The sequence below is a fragment of the Vidua macroura genome, chromosome 2 (genome assembly GCF_024509145.1).
Source record: "Vidua macroura isolate BioBank_ID:100142 chromosome 2, ASM2450914v1, whole genome shotgun sequence".
In the NCBI taxonomy this organism is placed as follows: Eukaryota; Metazoa; Chordata; class Aves; order Passeriformes; family Viduidae; genus Vidua; species Vidua macroura.
The window spans coordinates 70,912,884-70,929,766 of NC_071572.1; positions in this window are offsets into that span (position 1 = coordinate 70,912,884).

The window sequence follows — 16,883 nt, forward strand, 5'->3', positions numbered from 1 at the left end:
ACTTATAATTTTTATGCTGTGTATGAACATGAATTGTAACAGACTGCATACTTCGTTTTTGTTATACAGCCAGGGACCTTTTTGCCACTGTCTTTTTCTCTTCATGTTGTCAGAAAACATCTACAGATGTTCTTCGTTGTTTTCTGGCTTTATAGTCAAGGCCAGCAAAACTCTCAGCTTCATTAGTCTCACAGATGGCACAAAGGGGTTAGGTTACTATCTAACTTTATCTTAGTGTTGAAGGGCTTTCAACTTCTTGAAGTATTTTGGTACAGAGCTAGATAAGATCTACAATAATCTCTTCATCCTCACATATGACAAGGATGTTCTGGCATTCCACCATGAGCCCATACAATAAACTGAGTACCAGCATCTCACACAGCCTTTGTTAGGCTGTCTGCCACCAGCCCAAGTTAAGCTCTGGGCACAGATGCCCAGATCTAGACTGAGCTGTACCTCTGCCTTATCCTGCCTTACTTTCTCGTTTTCCAGACCTGTGTTGTAACCAGCTTTGTCCTAGCTCTGACCCCATCTCCTACAGCTTCTAACTGAGCTCTCTGACCTCATTTCGTCTTGCCTAGGACAATCAGTGGACTGCCATTGCTCTGCCCTACTCCAGAACTGTGAGACCATGTAGGTGAAGGTGCTGTTCTGCCTATGTTGAGGTCACCCTGAGCTTCCTGCCTGCCCTCCTTAGCAGAGCAGCTCTTATGCTGCTCCTTTGACAGGTATTGTGTTGGTACTGTCAGGCACATCCTGTTTGGTCAACGCCATAGCAATAAAAAGCAGACAGCTTTCCAGGAGAATGGAAGGAGCCAACTTATCAGGAGAAATGGCCCAATGTTGTTGTGGTAGATCTAGAGAGACAATTAAGTCATCATGTCTATAACCTGCAGGGAAATGTTGGCACCCAGGTAACCTTACTTTATTACACTGCACAAATCAATACCGAAATTCTGCCTGCTGTTGTGGGTCTGCTCTTGACTCTTCTAAAGCACATTTGTTGCTTTCTTTGAATCTTTCCTGAGATCAGGATGTTTAGCTGTTTCAGGAACATAATAGGTTGCTGTTTCTTGTACAGAATAATGCATTTTCTACTATGAATTGCATTTACCTTCCACTGGCCAATGCATAATCAGCACACAGATATATTTCTCCCAGCTCATTTTCCTGCTTATCATTTTTCTTAGTATTGCATGGCAGCTGGGTCAGCAGTCCAGCAGAAATCACATTCGTCATTGATCTTAGAGCAGAGTTACTACAATGGTAGCTGAATGTCAGCCTTCAGAGATGTACCTCACATATGTGAATCTGACTGGCTCTGTTGTCACACTACAGAAATCTTTTGCACTGGAAGTCTGTGTCATGTACCTTACCATCCATTACACAGCTGTGCTTTCCTTCTGCAGAAGCGATCCCAATGGGAAGTGAAATGGTGCTTTTTCTCCAGCATCTTCCACACCTGCTCATGACCTGTATGTTATCCACCTTGTCTCTTGAATTGTTTCTGTGGGATGTGTCCTGGATTATGATTTATTATTTGGCTTCCCTGCTTAATGAAAACTGTTAGCTCTGGCAAATACACATGTTCTTCTACATCAGACATTGTTTTGATGCTACTTTTTGCTCAGTTCAGCAGCCCATGCTACACTTTCCCTGAGTTTTCTCTGGATTTGTGTCTTTGGGCAAGCTGGAGTTCTCTCAGTTCACAGGTAGGATCACTTGCAGGATCTTTAGTGAGGTTCACTGAGAGTTTTGTTGTTGGTGGTGTTTCTTCCTCTGCTATGTTAATTCTGCATGGTATGTTTGTATAAGCATCAAGACATTGTAACTTCCCTAAAAGCAGCTCTCTCAGTTCTTATTGCACTGGGGTTACTGTGCTCACCAAATATATTTCAGGCTTCCCTATATCATGGGAGTATGGGTGTGTTTTCCCACAACAAGTGTATCTCATTCTACTTAACCTTTTACTACGGTGAGATGTGAAAGGGATAGCTTTGATTTCTGTGTCCATGTGCCCCATAACCAATGATGGTTAAAAAATCAAAGCAGGAACACTTCCTTGCAGGCTAGGGCACATAATTTTGAGACTTGAAGCAGACTACCCTGTGGGATTCCTTAAAATTAGAATTAAAAAAATTAAATCCTTAAATCCTTTAATTTAATCCTTAAAATTAGGATGTCAAAAAACTTATAAAGTAAGTTGTAACATTAAGTTCTTTGCTGCCAGGGATGTGAGCTGCTAGCATCTTCCCATTGTCATAACCATGTAATGAGACTAATGCTAGAAAATAAACAGCTTGAGATGCGTTCCTCAGCAGTCCTGTCCCATTCGTGATTTATACATAGATCCCCAGCTGACAATACTACCCCTACACCCTTTCTGCAAGTTGCTTTCCTTCCATGTAGTCTTATTCTTGCTGTAGATCTCACAGAATTGCAGACAGTCACCCTCTTCTGTATTGCTACATGCTCTCTGGATAAGAACCAGAAAGGTTCCAGCTATAAAAGAGTAGAAATCTCCTTAGGGATTAAGACGTCTTTTTACAAATAGCATTAACATACATGTGCAAACTGACTTAGCAGTTCCTCCAATATTTCCTTCCCACTTCGACACAGACTGCTACACCAGAAAAGATGTCTTTTGCTGGATCCTCAAAATCACTCCAAATGCTGCCCAAGGAACTGTGAGCCCTCAGCCCCAAACAACAGATGGATAGGTTTCAAAGGCTGGAGTCTCCACTTTGTCTAGCAGCTATTTTATTAGTGCCAAACAGATGTGTGCGCAAATGCCTCCTGCTGGAAGCAATGCCTTTGATCCCTGATATCTAAACTACTCACTGGTGGAAGGAGTCAACAACCCAGGTTTAATAATGAGTTATTGTTACCCATTTCTTTCTTATTCCCTGGATCCTCTCCAAGATGAACCAATGGTTTTGGTAGATCACTTGATAGACAGAAATAAGACATTGGCATCTTCTACAAAATATCCCAGGCTACAGAAACTGAAATCTTCAACCTCTGCCCTTCAACCCTCAAGGAACAATGATACAACACACTATTGTAAAAGGATCTGAAGATGATCTTACCTATTAACAAATCACAGAAATGTGCCCTAAACTCTATTGATTTCTGACCTTTATCTGACCATAAATGCTGCCCCTCTTGCCCAGCCCTGGGAAACACCTTGAGGAGTGGTATGACTGACCTTCCTTGCTTATCCACCTGACATGGTGTATTTGCATGAGCTTACAGAGGATTCTCTGCACATGACACCACTTCTAGGCCAGAAAGAAATGTCTGTTGTATATTGTGTAACTCCAGAGTGGCAATTCATACTTAGGAACTCCTACCTCTGTCTTTTTTGACAAGCAATATTACAGGGTGAGCGATCCAAAGAGCTTTCTGAGTCTCACACACAGGTCAGTGCCTTTGTTTAAACATTCAACATGCTTCTTCCAACTGCCTGGCAAAAGGAATGTGTTTGGAGGTGTAAATGATTTTGACAATTCAAGTGTTGTGTGTTAATACACTGATCAAAACGCTGAGAATTTTCAGGTCAGGGCACATCTGTTCATCTCAGTGATCTTGTTAAGAGGTAAACCCTTATAGCCTGGGAGACGCTGAGGAAGCATTGCAGGATTTCTCTGTCTGGCGGGATTCCTCTCCAGTATTAACTAGTGCTGGATCTTCACCACAGAAAGATTCCTGTCAGGGCCTTAAGCACTAAACAGAGACCTGAGCAGATCAGTGTTAAACCAAATGGGACCGAAAAGGCCAGAAGTACCACCATGCTGTTTCCCAGCCTCAGCACTGACGAATGGCGAAAGTCGACAACCATTCATCAACATGGCTAAATGAATGCAAGGAGTTTAGACAATGCTAAAAGAAGGAGCAGAGTCATGGGGCCAATCTGCAGAGCTATTCTTGCTCATGTGAGCTTTGGGTCAGCTCCCTGTCTATGCTGCCAATTCATTAGATAAATCTGGGCACTTCTGAGGCTAACAGGAGGTTTCCTGTTGTCTGACAGGAGTTTGGCTTTAAACTGTCATTGCCTTCCCCGCTTAGGAAATATGGATACTTCTGCTCACTAGGGAAGCTCCTTTTGGCTTGCACGGCCTAGGATGTAACAAAAAGCTAAATTTCCCCGCCTGGGTGCAATGCAGCTTGTCTATCAAGAAATATCCCTGAGAATAAACACTTCTGTTGAGTTGCTGCACTTCATTCCTAACAAAGCAGAACAATTTGCATTACAACTCATTTGTTTCAGAAGACAATGGATGAAATCTGGAGCTTGACACTTGGCTTTCACTCAGTCTGTCTTCTGTGGGACTATCGCCAGCTAAAGAGGGGACAGAAGACAGTGTAAGATGCAGTAGTACAAACAGTGCATTTTTACAGTGCTATTTGTCCAAAGGCTTTAGAGTGAGTATAAACTAAGTATAAAGCTCAGGGAAATCAGTTGAAATCTTTGCACTGATCTTAAGTAGCTTTTAGATCAGTGACAAAATAAGGAAATGTGCAGGTTCTGGAAAATCCTAGCATGTAGGCAAGAATACTCTGGTTCCTCTTGGAGGCTATGGGGAGGAAGGGAGGCACAGAGGTGAAATGGCTTGTCTGGTGCTGCTTGGATAATCTGAGACTGACACTAGGTAAATGCATAGATCTTCGAAGTACTGAGCATGGCATGAGGATGTTCAGTTGATGTGTTGCGGCGTTATCCCAGGATGCAACAATGTGTAATGGGAGAAACTTCAAAATGCAAATTCAAATTGCTTCAAGAAACTTTTCAATCTAAAAAAAAATCCCAAAGTCTCATATGGATTTGGTATAGCATGAATTAAGGAAAAACTTCTTTTAATTGAATCTAAAGAGCTCTCTTGACTATTCTCTCTTCCATTTCTGCCTTTCCCCTGCTTTGGTGTCTTTGTAGCTGTTATGTTTTATTTACAGATGACTGGAAATGGAACATAAATGATCGCAACTGGAACTCTAAAGAAATCAGCAATTTATGAGTGTATTTAAAATAGTCTTGCTTAGAGGCATTAATGATGGATGGATGGATGGATGGATGGATGGATGGATGGATGGATGGATGGGGTGGCAAAAAGTATGTTCTGACACTTGGGGTGAAAATATCTTAGATTATATATATCTGGCCCCAGATTTTCCTGGTTTAGAGAAAAACTAAATCCCCAGATCTAAAATCTAGGAACTGACTTTCTCAAGTGTTTTGGTTTCTGTAGAAGATTGATCTGCCTCTGATCACAGCTCTCAATTGACTCAATTAACAAGTCTTTATTGACTTTCAAATAGCTGAAAATATAGATCCTTGTCTGAACTATGGAGTGTGGTTCCTTATTTTGGTATTAGAAATATAACTTAATTGATCATATATAATGTAACTGGCAATATAATTTAATTCGTCATGATGAGCCTGAAAATGACAGAGGAGGACATAGGACTCTGGCCAGATGACTAAAGTTACAGCACATTTTGAAGAAGGGGGTGTTGCTTTTTACCTCAAGTGTTACATTCCCTTTCCTGGGAGGTGTTTCATCCATGCTGGCTGATTACTAGTTTTCCTGTCCTCCCCATGGACAGATCTATGGTTCTCACCTCTTGACTATTTGCTTGTAGATTTAACAGTGCATCTGTGCCATAAAAAACCCTCTCAATTTCCATTTTTGCTTTTTCTCTCTCAGTCTACATAGACATAGATGTAACTTTTCTCACTTAACTTCTTTCTGTTGATTTCTTTATTAGCAAGTATTAAACTCTAGAGAAGTTTGTATTGAAGTCCATATGGCACATATGATAAAGTTGTTTCAAGTGGCACTGTGGACTAATCACTTCCCAACTGTTCTCCACTCACGAAGAGCAAGAGCAGCTCTGCCTGTATTCTTAGCAAATCTCTCCTTGCTTTTATTGGCAATGCTTCTGTTTTGGCAGCAACCTGTCAAGTTTAGAGCTGGCAACCACAGTTTTTTCGCATTCTCAGATGGAACGTAGGCAACATGTTTTCTATGAAAACACCCTTCCTTCTCTTCATTAGTGCTTCCAACATTATTGTTCTTGGTACAGAAAGCAAACATTGGTAGCTTTCCCTCTCCCAGCACTGTAACTTGAATGGAACAGGGCTGAATTGACATGAAGTTTTTGACTGAGAAAAAAATGTTCAGTGAAGAAACAACAAAGTCCTGCTTAGCAAGGCCAGAATGGCCAAGTCTGGTGTGCATATCAAGTCTAAGAGTTGTAAGCTGGCTTTGAATGAACTGCCAGGTCCACACTGTGCCATGCAGAGATACTCAATTCAGAGTACTGGAAATGTTACTGTGTGTTAGCTTCACTGCACCATGTTCCATTCATGTCCCATGCATGTCTTTCAGCTCCACAAACTGATCCTTAGAAACACATTTCACAGGAAGCAAAGCAAGTCAAGTCTAAGCAGTCGGGTTTCTTTTTCCACTTGGTATAAAAAGCGTGGCATACATCTGAAGCATGAACAGGATAGGATACTCTTTGATTGAGAAATGAGCTTGTCCCTACAATCTTTGTTTAAAACCCATCTGGCTCCCTGTGCATCTCACAAATTATTTGAAATCAAAATCCCTGTAGGGACTTTATTTTATCCTCCTAGATATCTGTTGTCCTAATGCGTCTACCCTTACTGTGAGTTTTCTACTGTTGGTCCCCTTCTTGCAGGAAGGTTGCCAGCCCAATCTTTGCAAAAAGACCTGGGATAGTGGCAGTCCACTTCACAGCTGTATCTGGAAAAAGATCTCATAACATCTTCCAGCACTGCTGCTGACTCCCTGTGCATCTCACAGAGCTTACAGAAATCAGCTTTGCTCATGGCCTCCATTTCCCTAAGACTCCTAAAACTGACTTTTGAATTCTTGCTCCGCTCTAGCCCCTAGGACATCTGGTAATTTAGGGTGGGATTCAGTTCCCCATACTCATACATGAGGATTTGAAAAATAAACTGGGAGGCAGAGAGGAAGTTTATCTCTGCTGAGAAGCTCAGAGCCCTTTCTCTTGCCCACCCTGGGGTTAGGATGGATATCCCAGTCTCACTGAAGAGTAATGCAGCTGTTGACACTTGTGCTTCCTTTATCCCTCCAAATGGAGCCTTTGCCCCCTTGACACAATGCATTTCAGTGACTGCAATCATTAAAGGCGTTGGAAATAGGGTTTGAGACTTATGCAAACTCCTGCCTCAGGTGTCATGACCAACGAACCGATCAAAAATGCCAGCTCCTCTTAGAATGCCATCCCTGAATTCATACCCCACGGCAGATCTGTCACACAGTAGCCAAACATGTTAATACAGCTGAAGCCTTTAGGTACACTTGTACCCTCAAAACTCAGTGGAGTTGCTGTCATTCTCCAACTGTTCAGTGGCCTAGATGAAATTAGTTAGAACTCTAAATGTAGCAGCTAATAAAGACACTGTATTTCCACCTCAGAAAAAGCAGCACCTCCCTTTGCTACCAGATATCCTCCTTGGCAGTTTGAGTCAATGAGGAGCTAAGTGATGGAGAATGAACCCAGTATCCAAGAGGAGGCCTCAAGCCCTGAATGCCAGCAGTGGAAGCTGAGGAAGGGAAATTCTCTATTGCTGCTCCCTACTGGGGCTTGGAGTTGATGTCAGTTCCTACTGATGCTGTTTGTCACCAGAATCTAATATAGTTGCTTGTGTGAACTGTCCCCTGCTCTTCTTTCCTTGGCTCCACACAGGTCTCCTGGAGATCAGTCTGGGGGTGGATCAGCAGAACAATCCCATTAAGAATTGCAGGGTCTGAGGCCAACTGACAAGTACAGCTTGCGGATAACCAGATTTTGGGGAGAAGAAATGCGTATCCTACCCTCTTTGCCTGCTTGTTACTACCAGAATGAATTAGACTGGGAGACCAAACTCAGCTGGATGGATTGTTCTCAGTCCAGAGCTCCCACAGAAGGAGGAAATTGAGCAGAAACATTGTCTGCAATCTTTTCTGAGAAGTCTGTAGATATGAAGGCTCTGCATAACTTGAATTCAGCACCACCACCACCTTTGACAGCAAAAGTGCTCTCCAGCTTTTACTTCATTTATGTCAACAGTCCTAAATCAGATTGCTCCAAACGGCCAGTTCTGGACTAAAATAAGTGCTTTGAGAGCTGGTTACAGAAAATCACACATCTAAGAACCTTTTATACACTTTCTCCCTGCATTTCCAGCTGAGGAACTTTCCCAGGTAATTCTTCCTCTGGGCACTGTCCCAAAAGAACAGCAGATGTAACAAAGTAGACAATCTCAGAGAGTTGGGGCTGTTCAGCCTAGAGAGAAAACGCTTTGGGGAGACCTTAGAGCACCTTCCAGTACCTGACGAAGGGGGTCTAAAAGAGAGCTGGAGAGGGACTTTTCACAAGGGCATGTAGTGAAAAGCTAAGGGAGAATGGATCTAGACTGAAAGAAGAGAGATTTAAATTGGATATTAGGAAGAAATTCTTTATTCTCAGGGTGGTGAGGCACAGGAACAGCTTGCCCAGAGAAGCTGTGGATGCCCCATCCCTGGAAGTTTTCAAGGTTGGGTTGGGTGAAGCTCTGAACACCCTGGTCTAGTAGAAGACCATGGTGAGGTAGTTTGGAACTAGATGCTCTCTAAGGTCCTTTTCAACCCAAACCATTCTATGATTCTGTGAAAGTTTACAGAACAACAAGTTCTGTAGTGGAAGATGCAAAATCTCCAATTTCACCAAATGAAGAACAAGGCATTGGCAGGTGGCGGGTGTCAGGATAACAACAGGAGGTCCTCTTTCAAAGAACAAGCAGTTACATGGTGGAAATCCTTGCTACAAGGCACAGTGAACAAAAGAGTGGGCAGGACTTTCAAAGGGGACTGGACAACGGAAAAGAACCTATCCAGCCATACTAGGCATGAAGGTATCAGCTGTGGCTGAACCAGCCACACATTGCAAGAAGACTGGGAAAGGGACCTGGGAAATCTTGGGGAAACTTTCCACCTTCCCTATAGTCTTACCTTGGTATCTGCAACTCATCAGTGGTAGAGACAGGAGTCATCTTTGTTGAGACACACTACAGCTACTTCTATATGAGGTGCATACTAATGACACTGGCAAGGGTCAATGGGACTAGTTAGGTCTTAGAAAAAGCTCATTTCAAAGTCAGACAGTGCACCCTGGCCAGCTTAGGTACAGTGGGCTTTCCCTGTGGCCATAAGACACTTACAGGAATTGAAGTGCAGGCCTTTGACTCTGGATTGAGGAATTCATCCAAACCTACCCTCACAGAGCTGTGCAACAGCTTTTACTGAAATCCACCCAGAACAGCAACACGACATTTTGGAGAGGCATCCACATTTCCAACAGACCTACAGAGTACAGAAACTGTCCTGGAATGAATGCAGCAGAGTCACCAAGTTTGTTCAGGGAATCACCCACAATTTTCCAGGATAGAAATACTAGTGGAAATAAGATCTCCCCCTCCTTTATCATACAAATCCAGAAAGACTGGAAATGTGGTTGCCTCTTGCTGAATGTATTTTGAATTCCTCTAGAACACGATTCAGAAGATCATGTATTTTTAATGTGGAGAAATCTTTCTCTATTTGGAGGACAAGGATGACTCTCAGATTTTAGCATCATCCAGATTTTCTAAAAAGTCTTTGAGTTTGCTGCATAAGACTTGGATTCTACCATTTCAGTTCTCTAAAAGGATTTCTCCCATTCAGCCTATGCTAACTCAAGACAAATTTGCTTCTGTGCAGTATCCCAGAGACTTAAAAATGTATAAAACTGCCACATGCATTTACCTCCAGGAATTGAGCTGATGTGATTTAGACTTGGGAAGGGTCTCATTCTGCCCTTCTCCTAGGTTTTGCTAACATAAACAAATGTTGCAGCTACTCTGTACCTGTTATGGCAATTTAAAACACCCCAGCAGTCTGGAAAACGTGACTATCATGGCCAAGAGACAATATACTGGTAAGAGTGGTACTTATCATTGCCATGTTGAGGAGGTCAACCCTTTGTAGAGTAGCTGCTGCTCTCCCCTCTGGTAGAAAAATGTTCTTTGGTTTTTGTTGTATATCACAGCTCCATGTAGGTATAATGTGATGTAGTGATGGGCACAGTGACTAATAGTCATAGCAATTAAGAACTAGAGCTTTACAAGTCTGAATGACAAATTTGCATATGTTTTGCCAGAAACATCCAACGAGACCGCTTTCATATTCTGTCAAAGATTAATCCAGGCTACAGCATCCAACCCCAGATTTCAGCCGTCCTTATTTAAATAGCACATTTAAGCAGCAAGATGTGCAAGTTGCTGTCATGCCCTATGCTTCAGGAGACACACCAAGAGGGCTTATGCTCGAGTGCCGCCCTGCATAAGCGGCTTGCAGGGAACTAATTAGCAGCGATGCGAAGCCCCGCGCAGCGCGCCGCGGCCCCTCCGCGCCCCTCCGCGGCTTCGCCCGGCGCGGCAGCGCTCGGCCGCCCCCTGCGGGCCCCCGCCGGCGCCGCAGCCGCTCTTTGTTCCCGGCGCGCAGGGAACCTCCGCCAGCTGTTCATTTATTGATGGGTTTTGTCCCGTCCTGAAAAAAGATTTAGGCATCTTCCTTGGCTCCTGCCTTCTGTTGGATGGAAGGGTTCCGCCCTCCCGTTTGTTTCACCCGCGTCGGGCCAGAGTTGAGGGCCGGGAGGGAGCCTCTGACCACAGAGGGGCTCGCTGTTGCCTTCTTCCCACCCTGCTCTTTTCCCCTAAGTGCCAGTTGCTGAGGGTGCCGAGCAGAAGCATGAGAAACGTGGCACCAGGTTAGGTTTAGATTGGATATTAGGAAAAATTTCTTCACTGGAAGGGTGGTCAGGCATTGCACCTGGCTGTGCAGGGACCTGGAAGTGTTCAAACCGTCTAGAAGCGGCACTTGGGCACATGGCCTTGTGGTGAAGACGGCAGTGCTGGGCTAATGATTGGACTCAATGATTTTAGAGGTCTCTTCCAACCATAACAATTCTATGATGCTATGAAACAGTGCTCTGTGTGTCTTTTTTTTACACATAAATGAATTGTGATGTTGGAACACAAGGATGACTTGAAACCTCCTTCTTCCTTGGGTAGCAAGGGAAGTACCTGGGATTATCTTTTTTGACTGCCTAGCGGCATAAGTTTCAAAAGTGTTCTTTGCTGCAAAACCCAGATTGCGTTACTGTCCCTTCCTGGTATTATTGAGTGAGGGTCTTCCCTTGCAGACATCTTTTGTAGATGCTCTACAAGATCACTTTGAGAACTACAGCTCTTTGGAGAAACAAAGGCCACAAGACCTTTGTGTCTTTGGAACTCTCCCAAGCTGCAAATCTGTTTGCTGGAGAAGTGCCCTACTACTACCTATAAAAAAACCCTTTGTGGAATTCTGTTTATTCACATAATGAATATGTCTAGAGCTAAATATACAGAATCCCATCATCCATGGGTGCTTCCTCTGTTTTGTGCAGAAGCCTAAGGTACATCTACATGGTTCCTTAGATCATACTTTGGATAGACCTGAGCTAGTGCCAGCCAGAGCCTGGAAGTCCATATAACACAGTCTGTGCCTACCCATCAGGTCCAACAAGCAGGTCCTCGTCAAACTTTCCATGGTGCTGCCACAGTGCTCCTAGGTCTCAAAACGTCTGATAATTTTGTCTATGAGCTTCTCCCTTATACACAGCAACACTTGCCTGGTGTCTGGCTGTCTTTACACCTTCCTTTTTGAGGGGTGCTCCTAAATTATCACACTTCTTTTGTAAGAGCGGGACAGGAACAAAAGCCTTATTTTTTCAGTTTGGAATTGCTGTTGAAAGATATGTTACTCCTGTGATAACCTGCAGCAGTGGTAATTAAGAAATTTAATGGGGGGGTCAAACATACTGAGCAGAATACCAGTACTGCACTACATGGCACACCTGGGATAGAAATAATTGCTGAAATCCATGAGGTTATCCTTACTTTTTGCATTTTGAGGGAATTGTGAAAAAGCTATCATTTTCCGAATGCCCTCTCTGCCTCCAAATCCAGAGTGCTGTTGCTTCTGCCAGACAAACCACCTGTAAGTGATTCTGCTTACTTCTGTGGGATCTTCATCAGTCTCCAGAGCAAGGCATGGTCCAAACAAGTCTTTTGCATGCTGGTGATATGGCAGAGAATGAATGGTGTAAATGTCAAGATTATGAGCAGTACTGCAGCCAAATGATGACTGCTTGGAAAGAAAAGAACCTACAGAGAACACATGGGTTCTCTCAAAGGCAGTGTGGCTCAACTGTTCAAGAGAGCCATTTAGAGGTACAAGCATTCACCTTTATGTTCAATTTTGTTATCTCTGTCCCAGTCACTGCTGGGAGGCCACAGAGGCCAATCCTGCTTCTTAAGACTACCCTGGTTTTTCTTTTTTTTAGTGTCTAAGATTTTAGTATGTTTAAGCACAGAGGTGTGCTTCATAAACTCCTTTGCTTAACCTGAAACCTCTGTCAGTGTTTGTGATGAAAGCAGAGCTCCCACCCCAGGATGGACACTGTGGGCAATGTCTAAGTGATGGGAAACTGAGCAGGATTGAGAGGATTACAGAGGCTGCTGGCCAAGAAGGTGTTGGTCACAGATGCGCACTTTTGGGCGTGACCAGGGGAAACATCCTGAGTTCAACTATCCGCTGCCAGAGATAGTGATATGTGAGCAAGCTCAGATTTCTCAGGAACCTGAACTGGATCTGTTTTGCAACAGACAACTGTCCATCTAGGAAGGGGAAGGGAATCAGCTTTTAACATCATTCACAGTTCAGACAGAAATTCAGTATCCCCAGGCCTCATCTAAAATTGAAAAGTGCCTCCAAAGGAATTGTTTGTTGCTTTGTTTGCAAAAAGTGCAAACAACACATCAGAGAAACAAAAATGCCTTGGTGGATTGTTTGGCTGCACACTTAGTCAGGGTATATTGTAATGAGCCATATGCTAGCTTTGCATAGTATTATGGGGTAAGCCAGCTGCAACGAGCAGCTGATTAGTCTGGTTGGAAAAAAATCTTCATTTTCCATAACAGGGGGCCAGCAAAGGCAAGCATTCTGGCAGATACTATCAACCCTCTGAGTGCTCCTGTCATCGTGCTGTGGACCAGATGAAGTTAAGAGATCAAGAGAACCTCTGCTTTATTTTCATCCTAAAGGAGGGACCCCTTCTTAGCTCTGGGCTTTTTTAATAGTGATGGGTTTTATGAACCACAACCCTTTTATATTCTTGTGGAAGAGATTTCCACCACTCTTCCCACAGCTGCCATTCTCACTACCATAGTCAGACTTTAGTCTTTTGCCATTCAGCGTTCAGCATTCAGCACAACTGATGTGGTGGAAACCTCCTGTGAGGTAGGGGGGTGGAGGTCACGAGGAGATGGGAACCTGATGAAGTGCAAGACCGCAAAAGTGGCAACAGGACTGCAAATGTACTTTCTGCCCCAAATGTCATCTCCTGTGTGGCCAAAAGCTAATGTCTACACAGGAGTATCACAAGAGAAGGTAAATATTTCCTTCGGATATCAGCTTTGAACAATTTGTCTCCGGGGGGCTTTTCAGAGTCAGAGGTGTTTCCTTTGTTAGATAAACCTCAGAGGAATTTTGTACTTTTTAGTACTTGTTTATCCTTCACTTAAACCCACTTATCATCTGTCATCTACAGCAGCCTGGCTACAGAGTTTCATATCTAACTCACACTATCCACCCATGGATGACCTGTAACTTCCTCCATCAGGAACTTCTTTAGGTCTCATCTGTGCCAACTGCTGAATCAACAATTTGTGTGGACACCTTTGAATGCATAAGCAATCCCCAACCAGAAGATAGGAACATCAAAAGTTCTTTTAAGGTATTTTTTAAAACTACTATTGCTTGTGTTTCCAAAGAAAAATTACTGGCCACTATCAGAATCTACTATAGATGAATATAGCAAATCTGGAAACAGAACAGCAGTGAACCAGCATGAGTTTTTAGTGCTAAAACTCTAAGATATCTGATTTTTTTTTTAATTTTTTGTTTATTTGTTTGTTTCCCAGAGAGGAACGTAGTTTAGGGTTGTCCCTTTGCATTTACATATATCTAGTGCTTTGAATGCTCTGGGTCATCATTACATAGAGACAGAACAGGGCAGAATGTATCTGGAACTATTATTTCAGAAATGCTGAAAAAGAAGCCACGCAGCTGTCTCAGTTTTGGGTTGCCCAGATGAATTTGATGTGTAAGCCTCTAATGGCAACAAACCCATGAAGCAGTAGTAACAGAGAGAGGGTTGGGAGTGATGTGGAAAAACCTAGGGGGCACTACATTTATGACTGAGTAATATGCCTGATTTGCTCTCATTAAAAGAAAAATTCCTCACAGACAGGATTATTAAGAGTATTCTTATTTGACATGGTTATTAATGAGGAGGAGGAGGGAGCAAATTGGACATTAATGAACTTCACAGACAATAATTCTCTGGGAAGATCTCAGGGCTCCAGCAAGGACAGATCATTGGCTAAATGGAGTGCAGTGCTATTGTTGACTGAAACCTCTAAACATTGCATCCAATCCTCTTCAAAACCACTAGCCTCATGGGACAGCGGCCTTTAATTGCCAGTGAGTTTTTTTTTAACTTGTCCCCACTCCCTCTTGTCCTGTTGGAAGGCAGCACTGAGAAGAGCCTGGGCTCCTCCTCTTCATTGCTTTCCATCAGGTTATTTACACTCATTGTGAAGTTCTTCCCTGAGCCTTCTTAGCTTTAGGCTAGACTGTTCCAGCTCTCAGCTTTTCCTCTCACAACAGATGCTCCAGTCCCTTAATCACCTTCATGGCTCTTTGCTGGACTCAGTTTGGGAAGCAGCAGCACAAGAGGAGACAGCTCCCCGACAGCTGTTTTTCCCCAGGCACAGGGCATTGTTGCACGGTGTTGATACATGTAAGGCCAACGCTGTAACTTCACTATGGTCGGGACTGGAAGCTGAATCAGAGGTGTTATCTCAGCAGAGGCGTGGCAGGAGCAGAGCAGAAGCATCATCTGGAAGGCAGCACCCCATGGAGGGGAATACAGAAAGCTGACAGTTCTTAATTGCTGTCCCTATAGCAGGCAGAGCCTGGAGCTTGGGTGGCTGTAAGCAGGCAGGGAGCATAGGAAAGAAAATCCCCAGGCGGGAGTGCTGGAAGTCCTAAGTGAGACAGAGATGAGAAGTGCCTGGGAAATGCAGGGTGCACACAGCAATTTGGGGGACAGTACAATCCTGACAGGGAGACACGTACCACCTCCTTCCTTAGGGTCTGTTCACCTTGGATCAAGAGTCAGGGAGGAGCTGGGTGTTGATGATAAAGCTCCCTGTTACTGGACAAGCTGGAATAAAGCTGTGGCTGCCACAAAGTGTGGCTGAATTGGCGAGAGCGGGAAGGATGCTGGGGAGATGAGTGCAGAGCTCCCAAACACAAGGACATGTCCTCCACATCTTAGCTGAGCAATAAAATGAGACAACTGCAATTGGGTGAACAGCAGAAAGGTCCTGACATTTCAGAAATCCTTTGCTGTTTTGCCTTTAATCAATCTGTACTAAGCCTCAAATATGAAAAGAAGTACTTAGGGCAAAGGTGAATTTCATTTTAAGAGTAAATTGCTTTGATGATTGTCGATTTGCCAAGATTTTTTCAGCACAGAAATGGTATTATTTCCCAAGCTCCCAGCATGGTCCTAAAGGTCACAGCTCACAACAACTCTCTTCCTTTCTATTGTTCTTACAATAAAAGCCACAAACATAAAGATGTTGCTGCTGCTTCTTGGTAGCACTAGATAAAAAACGTCTCAACAATGTAAGTTGTTTCATGTTCCTGGAGCTTTATTGTAAAGGTGTAATGAAAATGGACCATGAAAAGCTCATTGCCATTTTGCAAGATGCCTATTTCACTTGCATTTATCTCCCTTCCCTTCTCTTTGCAGTAGAGTTCATGCTCTTTCCCAAACCACTCCCATTACTTCTAAGTGAGAACTTCTACCCCATGTTCACAGTGAAGGCTCTCAAAATTCCTTTCATAAAATACACTACAACTACAGTTTTGTGGAAACTGGTGTAATGGAGAGAGGCACGTCCTCACCAGGCATTAAATCAAGAACAGTAAGATTTGTGTGGGTGCCGAACTGACCTCTAGTGACACCTACACAATAGCCTTATGTCAGATTCGGCTTTTTTTTTTTTTTTTTTTTTTTTTTTTCCCCCAACTACCGGCAGGTAGGCTATGAAGTATCATAGTATCATTACAGACTATTCCACAGCTGAGGTGTGTCAGTATTTTGGGGTCCGCTGTGAACTGACAGAACTTAAGCAGCGTACACTCTGTGGGTACAGCTTCCCACGGTGCAAACCCGCTGAGCGCACGCTGTGACTCCGCTGTGCTTTGTTGGACGAAACCGGCCGGTGGGAGCCCAGCTGCTGCATGGACAATGCCATCAAACCAGGAACACCTGGCCAGCATGGACCCGGCGCAGCCTTCTCGCCCAGCCCGCAGGGCCAGCGTGCTGCCCTGCTCTAACCAGGGTGCAGAGGCAACACCTCTGTGCCCTTTCCCCTTTCCAAGAGCTCTGCCCAGGTGAGACCTCAGGAGGCACGTCCCCCCAGTGCCGAGCCCGCTCACTGTGAGGGCCGCGGCTCGAAGCCCCTCGGCGCTGCCCCCCTGACGGCGCTGCCCCCCTGACGGCGCTCCCTCACAGCCGCTCCCCCAGCACCGCCGCTCCCCCGCCCAGCGCCCCACACGACCCCAGCCCAAACCACTGAATCCCGGCCCGTGCGCCTGCGCTGAGGCCGCGCGCGTTTCCGCTTCCACGCCGGCCGCCCGGGAAGGAGGGAGGCG